Source organism: Pristis pectinata, chromosome 8 (genome assembly GCF_009764475.1).
Source record: "Pristis pectinata isolate sPriPec2 chromosome 8, sPriPec2.1.pri, whole genome shotgun sequence".
NCBI lineage: Eukaryota > Metazoa > Chordata > Chondrichthyes > Rhinopristiformes > Pristidae > Pristis > Pristis pectinata.
The window spans coordinates 35,273,680-35,290,966 of record NC_067412.1 but is presented as its reverse complement, the minus strand read 5'-3'; the positions used below and the strand labels follow the sequence as shown (position 1 = coordinate 35,290,966).

The 17,287-nt window shown below is 36.7% G+C and overlaps 1 protein-coding gene across 2 annotated transcripts in view; it reads right to left on the bottom strand.

The window, feature by feature from the left end:
* unkl (unk like zinc finger) overlaps positions 1-17,287 on the bottom strand; it is a 96,862-nt gene that overhangs the window by 77,116 nt on the left and 2,459 nt on the right. The gene's annotated exons all lie outside the window — the stretch shown is intronic.

Genomic DNA, 17,287 nt, shown 5'->3' with positions numbered 1-17,287 from the left:
TCCACTGCCATCTCCCCGCTAACAGAGGGGAGAATAAAGTAATAAAGAAAAAAATCTGTAGCTCTTTGAAGTGTCGTGACTGACTCTTATTAAATCAATGAAGTGTTCCCACCTTTAATTACTCAATTAACTATTTTCTGGCAAATAATGGCTCCTCAGCATAATATGTATTGTGGATAAAATCCATAGAAGTTAGAAAGGATTTTGTTTCAGTATTCATTTCTTAACAATTTCATTTCTATTTAATAAAGCTTCTTGGATTTTTTAAAATAAGGGAACAGTAAAGAGGCATTAGAAAAGTAAAGAATCCTGCTGTTGAAACAATCAAGTTTCTCATACCAGAAAGGAAAACATTCAAAATGTACAAATTAATGCATTTTTAAGTCTATTTCTCTTCCTATTCTTCTACAAAAATATACAGAAACATGAAGCTTTACATATAACAAGATACAAGTTCAAATATATTGATGTTGAAATTACACAGTACATTGGTTCAGATCTAAAAGGAAAGGATCTGAATTGAAATATTATTTCAATTGTGATGTTAGATGGATGTCTTTATATTAAATTCTAAATTTAAAGAGCTTACTAGCTTTCATTTGTACAACAGCTTTCAGTGATAATGTAGGCTAACATTTACAAAAGCTGCAATGGGACAAAAAAAATATGCAACAATCCATTTTGAAATGTAATACCTTAATTTTCTTGATTAGAATAATTTGGGTGGGGGGGGGGGGTGAAGAAGGGGGTTTGAGGGAGAATACATTCTACCAGAATAAAAAAACCTCCATTTTTCTATACCTTCTCCCCAACCCAATATATCATAGCTTCTATTGAAACTAACACCCAATATTAAATTAGCCTGATTAGACAATATGACATCATAATTCACTTTTCATACTGCAAATATGACACTAAGTCATTCTTCGCAATAGTCTGGAGTCATCTTAGCTGAGTCATCCACCTGCAACCAGGGCAAAAATAATACTTCTTGCTATACTCTGTGCTGCTCCTCACTGACCAGCAGTATACAGTTACAGCTCATCCTGCAACTCTCTACAGCTACATTTCATATCAACTTATGTTGATTGTACTGTTTTTTTTCCTTCTGCAGTTACTCTAGCCATTGTTTCAAGACCTTGGATGTGAAGAGCTATTTGGAATAAAGGCTGGCGGTGAATGCAACGGTTATATCCATCAGGCTCAAAACTACACTACCTGATTACATCTTTCTCTGTATACCTTTCTGTCATTTCTTCTTTTCTTTCTCGTATATTTTGAACTGCTTTCATCTCTCCTCACTTCCTTGCTACGTCTCCTTTAATTGAAAGAAGGATAACAACAACATTAGTTCCTTTGCCATTACAGAACTCTTTGCTCACGTTCATGTTCATTTCCCAACCTAATTTTTCATCACATCTTTCCCACAAATTTGTTAGATGATCCATAATGTGTATTACACAGCTTTTGTGCCCTTGGCTTCTGGCATTCACTTTTTATTTTAGGCATTTAGTGAATTTCCCAAACCTGTGACCTATACCACCAAAAATCACATGGGCAACAGGAATACAAGGAATACTGACTCCAAGTTGCACATCGTCCCAAATTGAAAATATATTGCCATTCCTTCATCATGGCTTGTTTAAAATCCAGAATTTCACTGTCTAACAGCACTTTACCATCCTAGCTTTTCACAATCTGAACTGTGAATAGAAACTGATGCAAATCTCACAAATAAAGCCAACAAATATAATCAAATTCCCTACCTTTAATTCTGAAATACTGAACTTCAGTGGTTTGTCATATTTTCGCACTTCCAAAATAGTCACCATCTTGGCTACCATTTTTCCCCAGAATTCCCATCTGAATTTATTTAGCATCAAATGCGAAAATACTTCCCATTTTAAAAATATACAGTTGTGGGAATAGATGCATTTTAACATCTTTTTTGTAAAGATTTAAAGCGTCCAAATATAACTAGCTTTCTCTTTTCAACACTGGAAGTTTATAAAGTGACATCCCCAACCCCACCAAAAAGAGGGGACAAGAAGTATAATCTTGCTCTAAGGCATGGGTGCAAGATCTAAAAGTACAAAGTACTACTAATCAGTCTATTGGCACTGATCTCCCAGACTCAAAATCAAACAAGCAACAAATATGGAAAAATTAGCATTCTTATATGCAGTTATTATGTATAAGATGTCAATTAACCTGTTGCATATTACATATTTCAAGTCACAAACTCGAATATCTCAACTTAAAACAGGAACCCAACATCCTTCTGATGTAATTCTTTCATGGTAGTGGTGATAATCTTTAAACAATAAATCAAATGAGCTGTTACAAGAAACAGAACCAGTTTTGCTTTCTGCTTCCTATTCGAAAGTGCTTAAAACCACATCCTAGCAGATTAATGTATCCAAGTAACTGCAACATGGTGATTTTTCCACAATATAAATGAAAGTACTTTTAGGAACAAAATCCACATATTATTAAAGTTTGTTTGCTTGTGAAGTTAAAATGTAAGTTTTCATTCTAAATGCTCCAAATCTGAAATCATTGTTCAACAGCAAGTTAAACTGAGCAAAATGCCCTAGATTATGGTTCCATAACACTCCAATTCAGTAGTTTTAACTGGTATTTCTGTAATTCTTAACCTAACATCTGACTGCCTATGCTTTCCAAAATTCCCATATGAAGTTGCTTAAAAAATAAGAGTAGCAATACTTCATATTCTGCAATTTACAACAGATATCTTTGCACAAACTATCAGTTTGTAATTTTCTGTATTTTGCAAAATATCACAAAATAAATAAAAATTGCAAATTGCCACAGCAATATTTTGAATGTATCTGATGGCATGAGGTATGAGAATGTCACATCCATACTCAAGAACTTACTACATTGCTTACTTTTTAAGATGCTGCATAAACAATAATCCCGGCCAGCAATGGAACTCAATAAATTTAGAATCAGGGGAAAGACTGTCGTTCACTGATATTATGCCATGTGAGCAAAGCAAACATATGGATCAATGCATGGTTAGAAGTAGCACAATATTATGCAAGATGTGCTGCAGGTGGTTCTTCCAAATTGAAATTCAAAGGCTAAGGTAACGTAAGGGGTGTACTCTAACCCACCAAATCTGATACATAGAAGTAGCATCATTACAGGCAGAGTCCCATACACGCACCAGAAGGGTGGTAAGCTTAATTATGGTCTGTAGTAAACTGGTTTACTGCTGTCAGGATAGCAGTTAAGGCAACAAAGTACGCTTGATCACACAAGCAATATCAATTATTTAAATTCTAGTAAAACCTCCCAGTGAGACTTTATACAAAAGCAAGCTAGCTGTATAAGAGATTGTGTTTCCAAATCTGGTGCTTGTTGAAACTATGTGACTTCCAGAGGAGTATTCTATGTGTTAAATGAATACCATAAAGTATAGTAATGTTTTGAGTGCAGGCAAGAATTATAGCCTTGGCATAACAGCATGAATACAACCTCAAAACCCATGAGGTACAACCAGATGGTTCCTCCAATCATCTTGGCCCATTACCTAAAACATCTTCATTTTAACCAGCTATTGAAAAATTAACTCAACAAACAGGGCAACAAATTTCACAGGGCAGTAAACATTCAAAAGTACCAATAAATATTGATAGTAAAAATTAGGTTCTTTCTCTTTTCCATTTTCAGCAATGAAGCTACTCATATTTAATCAGAAAGAAATTAATCTGAATTTGCAAAAAAAAGTGTGAAAAACTGCCTGCTGTGATTCATCATATAGCCAAAGAATAAAATCTGGGAAGACTTTTACAGAAGGTTGTACAACTTACTGTCAGCGTTTAGATCTCAGTCAATTGCATTAATAAAATGCAAAATTAGATCAGGTTCGGTCACCTGCACCAAGAATCAAATTTTCCCCTCACTCTTCAGTACCTGAAAATAAACTCAGTGCATAAAGCGATTTTAATGCTGTGCACATACATAATGTGACAGTAGGAACATGAAGTCTGTTTGAGTACCTATCCCAGGTACTGCACTGCTGTTAAACTGAAACTATATGCCTTTACTTCTCTGCAGGTCCGTTGGATGACAACCACATAAGGGGAAATATATCTGCAGTCGACTCAGTTTATATTGGCACCCTCAACAATTAAGATATTGGAAAGCACATTAACCCAAAACAGTAATGCACAGAAGCTTGATATTAATCTCCTAAAGCAGAGCAGGCATAAAAATACTTCTTGATTTGCTCACTAGCAATAAGTTTTAAGCTTATTTATATTACCAGCTTCAATTTATTCTGTACCAAGTTCAAGTACTTAAAAATATCATTTCAGTCCAGATATGTAGAACTTACATTAAATACTGTTTACAACGCAAAACAAATACAAATGCACATTAATTTCTAAAATATATGATTATAACCAAGCACAGTCAAAATACCTTCTTGTTAGTTGTCAGTATGACTTGCATATCAATTATTTTGTGCAGAAAAGGGAATTCCCTGTTTGAAGCAGTCAGATATGCTGTTGTCAGTAGTTGTGGACATCCTTAGTGAATCTATCAGACAATGGGATCAGCTGCCTGCTGCTCAAATTCCAAGTTTCAGGATTTGCACAAACTCCCTACTAACATTAATAGAAAAGCAGTTTGGAGCAGAAAACATGAACATATGTTCGTGCTCAAACCCACTTGGATTTCAAGTAGTACAGGAGGCATTCAACGCTTTCAACATAAACTCATTCCCTTGCCATGGGCTTTTATCCATCCACTCTCATTCTGTGGACTTGCCAGCCAGTGTGCAAGATAAACTTAAGAAATAGTTGAGGTATTCCATTTTTTAAAGAAAAATGGGTCCTTAAGCCCAGTAAACCTAGTCAAGTAGAAGTATGCTTTGGTGTGGATAATAAACATAACAGCCGTGAGTTAAATGATAATCCACTATGAATCTGCAAAAATTAGTTGCACAATATAGTGGAGAATAAAAGGTGTAGTGGAGAGCACACAATCAATTTACCATTTCATGGCTAGGGTTGCAAAGTTCAACTTAACTACACAAAATGACAACAGATTTGATCCATTCCAGTAACTCTTCCTAGAGAAGTCAACAATTTGGAAATTAGCTACAAATGGTATCAGAACATGAACAGCATCACAGCCAAACAAAGCAGCTCATCAACTCTTGTTCAAGAACAGCTACTTGAACAAGATTTGCAGCTCAAAAGCACACATATTTACCTTCTGATAGTATTTCGTCTTTTGAAAAACTGTCTTTTTAAAAATTATTTCATCACATGACAATGATAGCAACTTATGGATTGAAATCCTGATTCTGAAGTCAGGTTGTGGCAACTGGTATAGATACACAAATGTCAGCCATGTTTTGATATGAGTATCTAGCCGCATTGAAATTTTGCAGGCTAAGTCACACTGCAAAGCACTTATTTTACATATGCTTTCTCATTCACAGAACAAACCACAACAGTTTTTGTTCCAAGATATACAAAATGACTTTACTCCCAATTTAACAAACTTACAGTTAAGTTTCAAATGGCTACCAGTAGTAAACTCTTGATAATTTCCACAACTCAAAACTAAAAATTTCACACCAGAACAAATATTGCCACACATCATGAAAAACAGCGTTTTCTAACAGCAGTGCAGAAATACTACTGCAGTTCACTCAAAGAAATAGAACAAAAATCTGCACAAATGCCATGCCATGCTAAAGCCCGTAAAAGATTATGGTGGTTGGTCACAAGAAAAGAGAGGATGGATTTCAGTTAAACACTGGAATATTTATATTTTACAATCTATTGCATTTAATGCTGCAATTAAAATATACTTAAAAACTAATGCTCAACTTTACAAAAAATATATTTAATACCACTTATTACATTTAAAGCTCAACAGTTTGGGAGGGGGAAAAAAACCATTTCATATGCTTCCCCCAATTTGGAAGTAAAAACTGCTCTCACATTAAGTAAAACGAACTTTTGGAGTAAGTAACTGACCAAGTTATCATACACCAGGAGACTTTCAAAATATCTCAAATTGATTTATCCAGCTGTGGTTTATTAATTAACTTTGATATAAAGAAATTGCTGTTCTATATCAATTACTCAATGCACAGGATATTTCTTCTAATTAATTTTTGAGGTTGTGCAGAAAAGGAAAAACGTGTACAATGAAAATGTCTTGCACATCCTTTATATAATTATTTCAGAGACTGATGGATTTTCAAGTATTAAGAGAATCTGGGAACATGGAATTAGTGTAGAAAAGTGCACCAAGGTAAAAGATCAGCATTGATGTGAAGAGCAGATGCAAGGGGTCAAATAGCTACTTTTGCTCCTTCTTATTTAAAGCTTATGCACTAACTCAAATTCTAAAGTGTAAAACATTTCACAGAAATCACCAAAAGCAACTTCACAGATGCAAAACACAAACAGAAAGATCAATGCAATATTGACCTTTATCTCATAGCAACTGGCTTTTCAAAAATAAGGAAATCACTCTAATTGTGAAAAGCATTGGCCACACACCATCTGGAGTCTTGCATTCAATTTTGGATAAACCGGTTCTGAAGCGATGTACTGGCTCTGAAGGTGCATTGTGCATTCACCAAACACCAGAGTTTGAAGAACTAAATCTTTCATCTTAAATCACGTAGACTTGGTTCACATTTACTCCAATTATCTGTGAATAATCTAATCAAACTATTAGAACTGCAAGAGCATGAAAGGCGGCCATTTGGTTCAGAGACGTTGCCCAACTTTTTCCTCAGTGGTCCAGGTAATTTTTTTTCCTTCTTTTGAATACTTGTCACCAATTCTGACAATAGCATCTTTACAGCATTATAAATATTGGCTCCTTTCAATGTGAAGTTCCTCAAATTAAAAAAAAGACCACAACATTGTAAAACTGTTGTAAAAATACTGTCAGGGAAGGCATGAATTTCATGTGAATCATACTTTTATCATTATTCTTTGTTTGTTTCTGTGATGACTTCCCCAGATCAATCATTTTGGAATGCTTTACAAAACAACAAAATAATGGCCTGTTAGAAATTGATCAATAGTCTGGAATGAGCTACAATGGGGACAATCTGAAGTCTACTTGTGACCTTGTATCACATCAAAGAATGGCGATATTCATTAAGATAAACAATACTGAATAGGTGGATATAACTCAAATTTAATAAACCTCTCATTTCCAACAGATTCATCCTAGGATGCTGAGGAAAGCCAGGGTGGTTGCCTACATACATACAGATGGATTGCTGCTTGTGACCACATCCATCACCATGCAGCTTCTTTAAGATATGGCATGTCATGATTAATTTTCTGCAACCTCAAGCCCTAGATGTGCACATTCATATTCATCTCCACTTGACTGAGAAGGTTCAGTGGGCCAGCCTCTGGAACTACTGATAGCAATCAGTTACAAATGATTGAATTAAAAGGCCACATTAGACAATGGTTAATTACTGGTTTCTGTAGGATTGGAATCACATCATATCACGTCAAAATAGGATAAGGAAAACAGATTTCCCTCTCTAAAATACACTGGTGAATCATCCGAATGGTTACAACAATCTGACATATACATTATCACATTTCACTTTTTATTTCAACATTTTTGAGCCCAAATTCAAATGATTAATTTGCCATAGTAGGATTTAGACATGCACCCAGAAGGTGAATAACGTAGCATAAGATAACTGAAAATTTCTTGCAGAGGGGCAAAGCAGCTGAACTCCCAAAATCGCTAGCTCAGAAAATTTGATTTGACACTTTCATTTGTAATCTGTGACTACATTCTGTAATTTGTATTTTTAGAAAGTAATAGGTAAAATTGTATAGTTGTAAATAATTAAAATTTAATTTAATAGGTAAAGCAGTACTTTAAAAAAAGACTACTAGCTGAATCAAAAGCCCCAAATATAACTATGCTTTCAGAACTAATTAAGGCAAATTATACCACCAAACACAATAACAGTGGCAATAATTACCTACATTTTAAGCAAGCAAATTATTATTAGTTTGTTATTTTGTATCAATCAGAATAGAAACTAGACTAGTAGCAATCTGCATCATTGGTGTCTTTGTGCAAAAATATCAGTATTATTTTATGCTTTACATGAGTTGCCCTCAGAAATGATCCAGATCTTCAATCTTGCCCGCTTCATAAAATGGTTTAGTTGGACTGTATTGAATATTATCCAAACTCACAGGACAATGAACACAGCAAGAACGGTACTCTGAAGTGTAATTATTTTAATGGAAGGAATGTAACAGATAAGACAGATGACATTAGAACCTGGATTAGTACATGGAACTCCAACATTGCAGCCATTACAGAAACTTGGTTGAGAGAAGGGCAGGACTGACGGCTCAACGTTCCAGAGTATAGATGCCTCAGAAAAGACAGAAAGGGATTTAAAAGAAGTGGGAGTTTTGCATTTCCAATTAGGGTGAAAATGTCATTGCTGCACCAAAAGAGGGCATCTTGGAGGGCTCAGCCAACAAGATCATAAAGTTAGAACCCAGGAATAAGAAAGGTGCAATCACTATGATGGGGTTATACTGTAGGCCTCCCAATAACCAGCAGGAGCTTGAGGAACAGATGTACAGTCAGATTATGGAAAGAAGTAATTATATTTAATTACTGCTGTTTGTAATATATATGAATGATTTGGATGAAAAGGTAGGTGGTCTGATTAGTAAGTGTGCAGTTGACGTGAAAATTGGTGGAGTTGTGGATAGTGAGGAAGGTTCTCAAAGGATACAGCAGGATATAGATCAGTTGAAAATTTGGATGGAGAAACGGCAGATGCAGTTTAATCCAGACAAGGTATAGGGAGAGGCTGGGCAGGCTAGGACTTTTTTTCCTTGGAGTGTAGGAGACTAAGAGGTGATCTTATAGAGGTATATAAAATCATGAGGGGCATGTTGCACAGGATATATCAGGTAAGGTACTGACTCAATGATGCAGAGTTTATGCATCAAAGGAATGATTACTTTTCCAATAATTACCAAAGCTAATCAACTACAACATTCTAACGGTCTAATGGACCATTTCAAAGTGGCGCACATGGGGAAAAATGCCTCATTCTAACAGTTGGCTGGTTTCAATTATTTTTTAAAAAACAAAAAAAAAAAATCAAACTTTAGGTCAGTGGAGAGAGCAACACACCTTTCATCAGAACTGAGCAAGTTAAAAATCAAAAATATTTTAAACTGCAGAGGAACAAGTGGGTTGAGAAAGCAATGGAATATCTACGATAGGATGGAGACCAAGACAGACTAAATGAAACAAGTACAAATGATACAGTAGTATAGTGGTTAGTATCCCTGCCTGTCACATGGGAGACTGGGTTTCAATTCCCTGCTGGGGAGATATGAATTTTATGGGCAGGCATGGTAGTGTAGCAATCAGCGTAACGCTATTACAGCACCAGTGACCCGGGTTCAATTTTGGCCACTGTCCATAAGGAGTTTGTATGTTCTCCCCGTGTCTGCGTGGGTTTCCTCTGGGTGCTCTGGTTTCCTCCCACATTCCAAGGATTTAAGGGTTAGGAAGCTGTGGGCATGCTAAGTTGGCAGCAGAAGCAAGGCGACACTTGCAGGCTGCCCCCCAGAACACTATGTAAAGGATGTATTTCAATGTGTGTTTCAAAGTACATGTGACTAATAAAGATATCTCTTATCTCACTACTGAGAAGAACTGAATACCTTCTCATACACCACCTCAGTGTCCATTATTCTGGGAAAAATGTCTGGCAACAAGCTAGAATTCATTCAGAGCCTGGCACATTTAGCAACTGGAGTCACTAGCAAGAATATTCCACATCAAACAAAAACTTGAATTCTCCCATTATGAATATTTCCTTCAGAAATTCTTTTTACTGGAAAATGCACGAGGCTATATTGAGCCAACAGAAGCAGTTTTTTGGGTTCTGGCCTCAACCTAATGGGCCGAATGGCCTTCTTGTGTCACTGTTAGTAAGCAAGCTGAAACTGAACAGAAAAAACTGATCCCTGCCCAACTATAACTCAGTGAGCATAAACCCTGCCCTGAATCCATAACTTTCCCCACGGCTCAGCAGCACACAGAGCTTATTTACCCATTAAGCAAAGTGGACAGATATGAACTTACCTTTTTGGCAATAACAATAAAACTCCAATAATCCACGATCTAACTATTTGGAAATCCTGTTGGTTTAACACTTGGTTGATGACGTGGTGCTTCCCCTGCTCCCCTTCCACTCAGCCAAAAAATATTTTTAAATAAATCAGTCCATTCACTCATGCTATGTAGCAAGACCTGCTGGTTGACCAGAATGAATAAGGGGGACACCTCTCCACAAACATTCCTTCCACTATACACAAACTCTACTGATAGTCTTGCCCCAACAGCAACCAAATTTGGTGCAGAATAACAGCTGCTATTGCAGCTCCCATGCAAACAGTGAAAAACGTTGCAATACTCTTCCATAGCAGAATATGCTGAAACTGTGAATCATTATACAAAATACCATATATATATATATATATATATATATATATATATATATATATATCCTCTTGATATGAAGGGGTTGGTGGGGGGGGGGGAGGGGGGGGGGGGGAAGAGGCCATTTGGCCCATTGAGTCTGCAGCTCTCAGAGGGATCCCATCAATCCCCTTCCCCCACTTACTTTCCGTCACACATTTTCTCTCTCATATTCCATGCACAACAACATATTCGTATTAACTACGTTTTCAATTGCAGACATAAATATTATATTGAAAGAAAATGTTGTAACATAACACAAGAGTAAGCCATTCATCTCACACATTTGCTGTGCCATTCAATAGTCATAACTGAGCTTTTATCTTAATGCCATTTTAGTGTGCTGTCCCCATACCTTTGAATAACTAAATATTCAAATACCTATCAATTTCTTTCATGAACTTAATCAGCAACTAGGCCTTTGCAGCCCTCTTATGTAGAAAATTCCAAAGATCTACCCAGATCCTTTGGATGAAGGAATTTCTCCTTATCTATGTCCTGAAGTCCATTTCTTTTGAGATTGTGACAATCCAGCCAGGGGAAACTATGCCTATTTATAATGTGTTAAGTCACATAAGGAATGTGTATATTTCAATGAGATCACTTCTCATTCTCAACTCTAGGGTATCCACCTAGACAGCTTAATCTCTCCTCATAAAATAACCCTACCATTCCAGAAATAAACCTTGTTAACCTTTTGTCAACACTTCTTTTTGCATGGCACTTTGTCACAACTAGCACTGCATGGGTTTTCTCTGGGTGCTCTAGTTTCCTCACAAAGACATATGGGTTGGTAGATTAATTGTCCTATAAATTGCCCCTAGTGTGCAAGTGGTGGTAGAATATGGTGAGAGCTGGTGAGAATGAGAGAAAATTAAAAAGGACTAATGTAAAATTAATGATGATGGGTGGTTAATGGTTGGCATGGACTTGGTGGAACCAAGGGCTCATTTCTCTACGGCTGTATAGGATTTCTTAGGTAGGGGGACCAGACACAGTAGGTCAAGTGCGATTTCATTAGGGCCTTAAATAGTTGCAGGAAGGTTGTGTTGAAAACTTGTACCCTACATTAATGAACAGTTTGTGTTGGATGAGGATTAATTTATGTATTCGAAATGATACTGATTTCTACTCATCGAGAAAACTGATTGAAACTGCTTGTTATTCCTGTGTTACAGTAGTGATTACGTTTCTTTTGGCTGCAAAGTACTTTAGATAGTCCTGAACAGGATATGAAAAGCTATTATATGAAAGGTACACTTAAAATTTTAAATGTTATATATTGCAACCAGAGGGTTAGATACATGCCTATATTTTGAATAGAGCATTGCCATTCTTTTCCAAAGGAATTTCATGTGTGTATTTGCTAAAATAATTAAACTATTTTGAGTTTTGGCAATTACCTATATTTCCTTCAATTGTATAGTTGACTCACAGCTGGGACATGCTCAAACAGCACCTCTCACTCACCCTGGTCATTCTTGTGAAGACTTGACACTAAGTGCAATCTGTTTGATTTAACTGGACATCACAATGAAGTACAATTTATCCATGCAGTGCAGTTAATCAAAAACATAACTCAATACCTAGCCTGATTTTCTATTCCCATTCTTGAGAATCCTCAAGAGTCCTTTACTTTATAGACTACTAACTTGACTGATATCAAACAACCAGAGTAACATTTGGGACCTATGAATCCATGATTCACAGACAATTTGAAATATATATTACGTTGTACATAAACAGAAGAAAAACATTTCATTTCAGACACCAAAGAAGGATATACAAGCGTTTAAGGCAGCATGCCACAGATTCACCAGATTTTCTTTGTTCCCCCCACCCCACAGATGCTGCTCAACCTACTGAGTTTCTCCAGCAGATTATTTGTTGTTCCAGATTCCAGCATCTGCAGTCTCGTGTCTCCCCTTTATCTTGTAGTCTAAAGAGATCAACTGAGGCCCAATTCTATAAAGCTGTACTTCATTACCTTGAACGTGGATCATTGTAAGGCTATTTAACTGTAGTGTTTAAGGTGATTGAAGAATTCGATGGAATAGACACAAAAATAAAATAATTTTTATGTATTTACTCTCTGTTTCAAGACCGAGACAAATAAATTTTGGTTAGGCAACATATCAAGGAATAAGGGTCAAAATCAATATAACTGAGGCATGTATCAGACATTATTAAATTGAATGGCAGAGCAACATAAAGGAGCTGAATAGCCTCTTCTATGATTGAGCAGTTGTCATTGAGCAGTAGTGCTATCCTAACTACTTTTTGGTTTCAAAATAAAAGTCTTGTTGATTCAATGCATATCTCATTTCATTATATTGTTTAAAGTTATAAAAAGATGGAAGTAGACTATTTCAAATAGAGAAAAATAAGAGAATGAAACAAAAGATTAGACTAGAGGGCAGGAGACTTTGCGAAACTGTAATTCACTTCCAGAATCATTAACTCAACAAGAAACTGTCAATAGTCAAGAATGGATTGTATCGCTGAATGGAGAAAGAGGCTGGAAAGTTATGTGAATAGAGTGGGCAATTCTGATAACTATTACCCACAAAAGGTTAAACAGAACAGTTGGACTGAATGGTTTGCGGCATTGGGATAGATCTTTCTGGAACCGACTGGCCACCCAGGATCAATACTGATGGTTCCTGCCCATCTGCAATTACTTGTGTCATATATAGAGGACCATGCTCACTGACTGTCAGGCAGTGGTTTCTAAACTGCAACTAGGCCTTGGGCAGCTCGATACTGAGGCAATACCAAATTGCCCAAACAGAAGACAAACCCGGTGGTGGAGCTTTGCTTCACAATTTTGACAGGGGCCAAAGTAATAGTTTTTAAACAGCTCGGACATCAAGGTGCATTACAAAGACAATTTACATCAATTTCAATAAATATTTAAAATTTAACGGAAGTTTCTTAAAAATGCTTACAAACATTTAAAAAATTAAAAGTAATAGCTCATCTTCCCTCTTCTGCAGGGCAATATACACCATCCATACGAATGGGGTCTCTGGTTCAACATCAGGTCTGACCTCACATAGGAGGGGACAGGCAATTTCCCAATGTACTGCTGGGGAATTCTACCAAGACTAAGTTCCACCACTGAGCTCCATATAGTCAGTGATAAATACAGTGACAGATGCAGCAACGTTTATCATTCAGCGAGTCCTGAATTGCCAACGGGTCCAATTCCAACATTATTTCCATTGCAATGGTTGAACTTCAGAGGTTCCCTTTGGAATTGCCAGCCACAGAAAGAAAGATTTGGCTTTTAATTATAACCTCTAAGTATTTCATTACACCTATCCAGGAAAGATCTTCAACATTCCACATCCCTACTCAAACCTAGGGTTTTGACTGTGGAATAATCAAGGCCACCACCATCTCATTTCCAAGCACAAATGCCTAATTAAACAATTATGAAGAATTTCAAAAAATATTTTGTCTTTATTCTTATTCCAGATATAACAGGGCAGGTATACAAAATCAAACACCCATATACATTAATGCACTGAAAATCATGCAAGTTAGCCAAGACTTGGATGAAGACAAGCTGAACAGGATGTGCACAACTAAGTTTTGTACAATGTAGAGATTAAGGAGAGTGGATGTGAAACTAAGCAATATTTTGATGGCGACAGAATGGAGCTGAGCAAAAGGCTGTAAACCATTTGGTTTGGCACAAATCATGGGTCAGCATACAGAATTGAGCAGATTCCATCGGATACAGGAGCTCTCTGGGTTACAGATGACCTGACTTATGGAAATCTGACTTTACACCACATATTTTAAAGCATTTTTCAAGTTAATAATAATAAAATGTTTTGTAGTATTCATTAATGACTAAATACAGGATATATTCCATTAGTTTAATTATGGGTAGTGTTGGGGTGAATATTCAATAAAATGAAATTATAGCAAGTGTATGTAGAGCAATATGATATGGATTACTATAGAAAATGGATGTTCCTGACTTGCAGAGAAAGTCGGCTTATGGACAGTTTACAGGAAAGGGATTGTTATCCAACCTGGGGACTTTGGTACATTTCAAAGAAACAGGCTACTTGGCCCAGTCAGTCCATGACAATATTTTAGCTTCACTTAAAACACCTCCTATCTTTCCTCACCAAAAAATATCAGTACAACCCTCTATCCCCTTCTTCATTGTGCTTCTTCATCTGCCCCTACTTTTTGCTTTAACCATTCCCTATGGTCGCAAGATCCGCATTCACACCCCTCTTTGGGTAAGGTTTTTCCCGAATTCCCTATTGAATTTCTTGGGAACCATCTTATTTTATCAACCCTATCAAAACCTTTCATTATTTTGAAGAACTCTATTTGGCCACTTCTGAAGGAAAAATGCAGTCAGACTGTTCTTCCTTACCCATTTCACTTTTGTGTTATCATGCTTGTAAACTCTCGCTGCACCCTGTCCAGTTTCTTCATATCCTTTTTAATTATATGGCAATCACAACTGCATGCAGTACTTCAGACATGGTTCAAGCAAGATTCAATTTGCTTCTGCTCTATTTTCAAATCTATCCCTCCAGAATTAAGCCCCAGTGCTTTGCTTGATTTTTAAAAGAACACAGCCTTACTAACCTGCAGCACAACTTCCAGTGACTGGTGTATTTGCACTGAGATCACTTTGTTGCTCTGCCTAGACCACCTAGACTCACAACTTCTAAGTAATATTCTTCCTACTAAAATGTATTTATTCAAATTTACATGTTCTACTTTATTTGCCAATGATTTGCCCATTCTGCAAGTTTATAAATATTCTCCTGTCATCAGTTGCATTGCTCCTCAGTAATGACTACCTCCCAACTTGAAATTATGTTATTGATTCTGATATCTGTATTCTCCAGAATTTATATGAACAGTTTGTAGATGAACAATAGGAACATAGGCACAATTTAAGAACGCGCTCTCAGGAAATCCAGTCATTATAGACAGACAATTAAAAGGTAAAACTGGGGGCTCCTAGTACAAGTGACCGCCATGTCATCCGAGGGCAATCAATTTTATCAAAGTATCAGGATAATATCTTTCAAAACCTCTGGAAGTCACTCCATAAGGAAACAAGGCTCATAGCTAGAAGAGCTGAGAGAATAAAAGGATTTGGAAGCTACACAGGAGAAAAAAAATTGCACACAAAATCTACAAGCTACAAGGTGTGAGAGAGGTAAGTCAATGAGGCAAATTATATAATAGAGATGGGAATTCAAATATGTTGAAAAAGCACTGCAGTAAGTTTAGACTAGCTTCCTTTCCCTATCAAAATTGAAGGCCCACTGATGCAAGAGATTTAATGTTATAAACTTCTTCAAAGACTTAAGGCACTGTGGAATTCCAGGCCAAATCTGTCAAGATAAGAGTGGATAAGTGACTGAAGAGGCATGTTATGCACATGTGTGTGTGTGGGCTCAAGACGGGGCAGGATCAAGGGATATGCGAACAGCCAAGTGAATGTGGCTGGAGAGCAAGCATTATCAGGCTGGTTAGGTAAAGCACTTTGTTTCCACAACACAACAACTAATTAAGTCAGAACATTACAGCACAGGAGGCCATTCAGCCTCTTGTGTCCATCCAACTTTAGGTAGAGGAATCTAGCCATTTTCATTCTCCCACTCTATCCCCACAGCCCTGCAAGTGTCTTCACTATCCTCCTCTCTTCTCCCTCCCTAATTTGGTATCATAGGCAAATTTAGAAATTGTGCTTTTTAATCCAGAGTCCAAACCATGAGCATGAATTGTGAACAGCAGCATCCCAGCATCCATTCTTATGGAACACCGCCAACTACTTATTTCCACTGCCTTGCACTCCCACCTTCTGCTTTCCGTCCCGAAATGAAACTAACAATTGTTTGACCTTATTCATTTGTCTATAATGGGGTACCTTTTGAAAATCCAGATGAACTACATCTACGATATTACCACTGTTTCCTGCTACATTTCCAGAAATTTAATAATGATAGTTGAGCAAAATTTTCCCTTTTGAAGTCAGCACAATCTATTCATCACTATACTTGCACAGCTGCTTTCTCTGAAGATTTGCTTTCTCACTCATTCACCAACTATTTGGCTTATAGAATAACCCCAGTAGCAATTCACACCACTTTTGCTTCTCATTTCTGACCAAATGGACACCAACTTTCCCCAATATGACAACATCTCCCCTAGTCAGTATTGTTGCCTCACCTCCATTTTTCCTTTCTTCATCTTTTCTGAACACTTCTGAATCCAATTAGGGTGTGTAGCCCAGTCCACACCATATTAAAGCTACATTTCTGTTATTGCCACTACATCATATTCCCACATGGCTATTTGGACTTGCAGCCCATCTATCTTATTCACTTTGCTCATTTATGTACATATATTCTAATAAACTTGGCCTTTGTATTTCTGATGTTTCTTCATCATCTCTTATCTCTAGTGTGATCCAATATTCACTCCTTTCTACACCAAATACTGCTTTTCTCCTATTGGAGCCCATTCTCCTGCAAATTTAGTTTAAATCCTAATGATTAAGCTTTCAACAGAAATTGACAATTTTTAAAAGAATCATAAATTTCACAAAGTATACACAACGTCCTGAAATACTAGTCCAGCAGGAATAACATTATTTTGCTTACAGGTCAAAACAAAATTTACCCCACTGCCTACAATATAGCAAAAAGTGAATCAGCAAAACAGTACGACT